The following is a 6,367-nucleotide window of genomic DNA, read 5'->3' as shown; positions in this document are numbered from 1 at the left end:
AATCATTAAATGGTTAGATGCGGGTATAATTTACCCCATCTCAAACAGTTCGTGGGTAAGTCAGGTCCAGTGCGTGCCAAAGAAAGAAGGTATTACTGTCGTTGAGAATGAAAATAATGAATTAATACCGACAAGAACTGTTACGGGATGGTATTACTGTCGTTGAGAAAGAAGGTATCACTTTCCTTTACCGTTCTTGGATCAGGTGCTTGATAGACTCACAGGGCAAGACTATTACTATTTTCTCGATGGATATTCGAGATATAATCAAATTATAGTAGCACCAGAAGATCAACACAAAACAACATTCACATGCCCGTACGGTACATTTTCATTTAAATGCATGGCATTTGGTTTATGTAATGCACCTGCTACATTTCAAAGATGTATGATCTCTATTTTTATTGACATGGTTGAGAAGTACTTGGAAGTCTTTATGGATGATTTTTCAGTATTTGGAGATACATATGATGATTGCCTAGCCAATCTAACCAAGGTACTAAGGCGATGCGAAGAAACAAACCTCATACTTAACTAGGAAAAGTGTCATTTCATGGTATGGAAAGGTATTGTTCTAGGGAATCAAATAACGAGACATGGAATCGATGTAGATAAAACATCTCCTACCTTCAACATCTGTAAAGGGTGTTAGGAGCTTTTTGGGGCACGCCGGTTTCTATCAGAGATTTATCAATGACTTCTCCAAAATTGCTAAACCCTTATGCAAATTATTAGAGGACACAATGTTCAAATGTGATGAAGAGTGCTTAAGATCTTTCAATGATCTGAAGAGTCAGTTAGTTTCAGCACCCATCATCATTACACTAGACTGGGATTTGCCTTTTGAATTGATGTGTGACGCAAGTGACTTTGCGATAGGAGTTTTCATAGGCTAGCGAAGGAACATAGTTTTTCATCCCATCTATTATGCAAGTCGGACTCTGACGGGAGCACAATTGAATTATACGGTAATAGAGAAAGTGTTACTAGCTATTGTATTTGCTTTTGACAAGTTTTGATCTTATCTTGTAGGTACCAAAGTGACTGTCTATACGGACCATTCGGAAATTAAGTATTTACTTGCCAAGAAAAATGCCAAGCCGAGATTGATCTGATGGGTACTTTTTCTCCAAGAGTTCGATCTAAAAATTCAATATCGAAAAGGGATAGAAAATCAAGTAGCAGTCTAGTTGTCCAGATTGGAGCTGCAAAGAGGGAATTCTCCACTTATGCCCATTCAGGAGACATTTCGAGATGAACATATACTGAAGGTAAATCATGTCCATAATGCCCCTTGGTTTGCTGATATTGCTAACTATTTAGCTTGTGGTTTGATGCCGATTGATAAGACATATCATCAAAAGAAAAAGTTTCTTCACGATGTGAAGTACTATTTTTTGGGAAGAACCATATTTGTTTAAAAAGTGTGCAAATCAAATGATCAGAAGATGTGTGGCAGAAGATGAAGTACATAAGATTCTATATCATTGCCACACGACTCCGAGTGGGGGACACTTTAGAGGTACATGTACTCCAGCCAAAGTATTGCAAGCTAAATTATTTTGGCCAAAGTACTTCAAGGTAAGGGAAGTAATTTTCGAGACAATGCTCATAGCTTAAAAACTACTGTGGGGATAAAATTGAGCGGGATACAATCTCGTTCATTTTATCAAATATTTAATTTTTCTTATTTTTCGTTTTAAATAAATGATTTAGGGTATACTTTCGAGATTAGTATGTTTAAATAAATTCTGTCTAGAAGATTGGAACTTAAGCGGAACCATTTGTAACCCCTCCAAACTTTCTTTGGAATTGATTTTAACATACTAAATGGCAAAATAAATTTTAGTTTTTCAAATAAAATGGTCAATTTTGATCCAAGTCTTAATTGCAACTCAATTTTCAAATTTTCTTTAAGACTAGGTACTTAATTGAACTATTTTCAAAATTTGGTTACTCTTTTGTAAATATTAAAATTAGATGTCTCTCTTTGTAAATATTTTCAAAGGCCTCTACAATAAATATTTTTAATTTAATTTAATAAATAAGATGATAATAACTAGTATTAATTATATTTATTGTAATATATATTAATTATTATCAACTTTATATAGAATTAGGATTAGTTTAAATTTGATCATATTTTAATTAATAGTTTTTATTTTAATAAATTAATAGAAAATAATAATTTAATATGCATTATATTAATTATTAATTGTTATTAACTTTGTGTAGAATTAGAATTTAGAATATTTTAATTATTAAATTTTTCTAAGAATTCTAATTGAACTCCAACCCTCTTCACTATAAATTCTACCAACCTTCTCCATCATTCACCATCCATCAAACCAACCTCAATTCACCCGTTCCACCATCGATCCTAGCATCCAAAAACCACCAAGTGCCGCAGCACCTAACCACCAGCAATAGCACCGCTCAGCAGCCCCATTCGCCCAGCAGCTCCACACACATGCCGCTATTGTTGCATGCACCAGGCCTACTCCCAACTACGACTTATGCAACGCATAACGTACCAGCCTTTGCTGTCTTTGACGTTGCTACTGCTACCACCAGCGATCTGCTCACGCCAAGGCCATGCACTGCTGCCATTCTTTCCTTGTGTCGGGCACACCCTTACACAACCCAAACATCCTAGTCAAATTTGCACAACTTTTCCACCACATTTAGCTGATAACCCTTCCAACCATCCCTCAATTAAATTCTTTTCCTTCTAATTCTATTTATTGAGTTTTTAATTTCTATATAAAGGTGGTAAGACAAAATTTTCTCCTAAATTTTGAATTTTATTTAATTATTTAATTTTTCAATTTATTGAATTATTAATATTTTATACTAATTAAATTTTTAAGAAAATATTTGTTTCCATCTTATGTTTAGGTTAATCATGCCTCGTAAGAGAACTCGTGCCTTTGTCCAAATTGACGAATCCCAAAACAAATTTTATTGTGAAGAAGCCAAAGTAAGATACGAAAGCATCTTCAAGAATCAACAAATACACCTAGAAAAAAGGCTTTACACTGAAAGAAAGTAACTATATTGATTTCATGGCGCGCATTCGACAAACTATTGAAGCTCTCAATTGGGAGTTGTTTTGTGAGAAAAGACCGAGTGTGGACGAGGAGTTAGTTAGTGAATTTTATGCGAATTTAACCTCAAACGAATTAACGAAAGTTTCTGTCCGAGGAATCAAGGTACGAATAACCTCAAACACTATTAATGAATTCTTTGAATTACTTGATTTCGAAGACGATGAATATTCTTCCTTGATGAGAAATATTAAGGCTAAAAATCTGCAAGAAATTCTCAAGGAACTTATAGTTTCAGGTTCTAAGTCGACTATGTCAAAGCAAGGAATTCACACTTGTCGCAGAGAATATTTGACACCACTAGTGAAGGTATGGTTCTATTTCATTTGATTCAGCCTTAGGCCTATTTCATATGGGACTACAATTTCATTAGAGCAAATGGTCTTGTTATACTCGATTTTAACTAAAAAGACCATTGATATGGGAAAAATCATTCTAAGAGAAATGCAGAATTGTGCCGCTAGACATTTTGTCCCAGCTTACTTTGACTTTACGATAATAATTTTGTGGTTGAAAGCTAAAATTTTTGCAAACGTAAAGAAAACAGGTTATGGACAAGACACAATCACAGATTGAGACTTCTACCGAATAGTCGGAGACTCTGTTCTCCAGCAACGAGTTGAAGAGAGCGAAGATCCCTAAGAAGAAGAAGAAAAAGATCCTATAGAGATCAAACCAATGCAGTCAGCTGAAATCCTTGATAAGGCAGAAGCAATGAAACCAGTAACCAAATTTGACATGACAACCTCAATGTTCAGAACTCAATCGCCTCGACCAGATCTTCGAGATGAGCTGTCAAAGTTGATGGACATGATGCAACATATGCAGTGGCAACAACAAGCTTGCTAGAGATATTAAAAAATATGGGATAAGCGCTCTTACGAAAATATTCAATGACCCGTTTATTTTTGTGCCTAAGTTTCCAGATTTTATATTTGAACCATGTAGTCCACTATCGAAGAGGGACCGAAGCGATTCATGTAAAAACAAAGAGAATGACGCAAAAGATGAGTAGAATTCTGAGGGATCTGTAAATAAATAAAAAGGGGGGATCTTGACTTTATTTTCTTTTCGTTCTTAGGTTATTTAATATTTTAAGATTATGTTCTATTAGGATTTTTAATTTTTCGCATAATAAAACAAGATATGGAAATCATGAATAAAAAAGAACAAGTTTTTATAATTAGAAGTGCGGCAATGGATATATACATGTCTAGGATTGGATCTAGAAAGAGCTGGGTACTTAAGTAATCAAATTGACTCACCTCCTCTTTTCTAGAATCCTATATGGTGTATAGTATCTATTGACTTCTAACAATGAGGACGTTGTTCATCTTAGGTAGGGGGGACAAAAAATTGAAATTACTTTTTCTCAGAATAAAGTTTTCTTTTAATTATGATTAGGTTATATTTTGTTCAAAAAATTTGAAATTTTGTTAGGTATGCTAAACTTTAGTATGAATAAAGTTCTATTATTTCAATAATTGTGATGTTAGCTAAATTATGACATAAATGTACTCTTAATAAAGTATGTAAATCATACCATGAAACTGTTAGTTCCTTAGGAAAGCTAGGCATGTATGAAAGTTTAAGTGTCTAAACTTGACTTAGTAATTTCTTGAGTCGAAATCCTAAGAAGCATGGAATGTTGAAAATGATTTAGGAAAACTTTTATTTGGACCGTTTGAGCATTTCAAGCCAACATTGATAAATTTTTATCCCTTGAAACCCAACTTTGAGACTATATGGCCTAATTATATTTGAACCTATGCAATATTTAGCCATCACTTTTCACTTAATTAATTTTTCCCAAACACTAGACTCAGTACTATTCAAAATATTCTTTGAAAATAAGTTTGGGGGAGTTGAAAATAAGTATCAAATGCTCAAAAAAATTGTAGTACATACAACAAAATGCTCGTGAAAAAATAAAAGAAAGAAAAGAAAAAAAAAGAGAAAAAAAGAGAAGAGCTTATGTACTCAAAAGATATAGATGTATACAAGAGCATGTGAAAGCAAAATAAGTTGGTGTATTAAAGGTAAATATTTCGAAGGTCCGATTGAAGCTGAGTTTAGGGTTTTTAGCCTAAATTTATCTATCTTCCACCTACCCCTAGCCTAGCCACGTTACAACCTATTTAAAAGACCTATTGATACAAGTTTCTATGCTACCTACATTAGTGGAGAGAAATTGCTAAGTTCAACATATGAAGGCATAAGTTAAACTTAATGATTGTAGCTTAATCTTAAATAAGGGAATAAAATCAAATTGGTAGGGATTTAACATATCTTTATTGAATAAGCATTTAGTCTATTTTTTCTATCATAATAATAATTGAGATTAATTTGAATGATATGTATACTTAAGTAGCATAAATATCAAGTTTCTTATTCTTGAGCATAAGTATACTAATTTATAATTTTGGGAAGAATGTTGTTCTGAAGGAATTATTTTTCAAAGGTGTTTCCGAGAAATTCTTTTCAATTTGTGCATCACTTGGACGAGCAATTAATTAAGTTTGGGGGTGTCGAAACACGAAAATATATACACTTTTTAACTCAAATTCATGTAATTTCATAGTAATTCTTGTCAAAAAAATATAATAATTATAAAATAATTAAATTGTACTTAAATTATTAACATGTTGAATTTTAATTAATTTTATAATAAATTTTGATTAATTTTGATTTATATTCGACAGATTCGCACAAAGGGTGAAAATTGACTCGGTAGACACTACTGGAAGCACAAACCGAGAAGCGATTTTGAAGCATCAAGGTAAAGTAATTTTTCAGCCTAAGATGGTCAAAATTATTAATATTAATTCATAACATAATTAATTTTAATTTTAATCCAATTTATTTTGGGTTAAATATTTATTATTAATTAAATTATGAAAAGAGGCCCAATTGTGCTGAACTGAGAAAACCGATCCAACCGAGCAATGTGCTGCCCAAAACCATCCCACATGCTGACCCAATCAGCTTGTTTAGCTGATCATTTGGCTTACAAAATAGCCCTTGAAGTGTCCTTGAATTTGCATTCAAACCCCTCCACTTATTAAGTCTTTCTAGATTTGCCCCTACCTTAAAATAGCTAGTTTGAAACCTTCAAACTTGCCACATGAGTGGCCGGCCATGGGGGGAGTCTATGGCTATTGATTTTTGCTATTTTTAACAGCCTTCTCAACCTATAAATACCCCCCCTTGGCTGCTCATTTGAAACACATCTCTCATCCTCTCATTCTTCACTTCTTTCT

This window comes from Gossypium raimondii, chromosome 1, assembly GCF_025698545.1.
Source record: "Gossypium raimondii isolate GPD5lz chromosome 1, ASM2569854v1, whole genome shotgun sequence".
Lineage (NCBI taxonomy): Eukaryota > Viridiplantae > Streptophyta > Magnoliopsida > Malvales > Malvaceae > Gossypium > Gossypium raimondii.
This window is presented reverse-complemented; position numbering follows the sequence as displayed.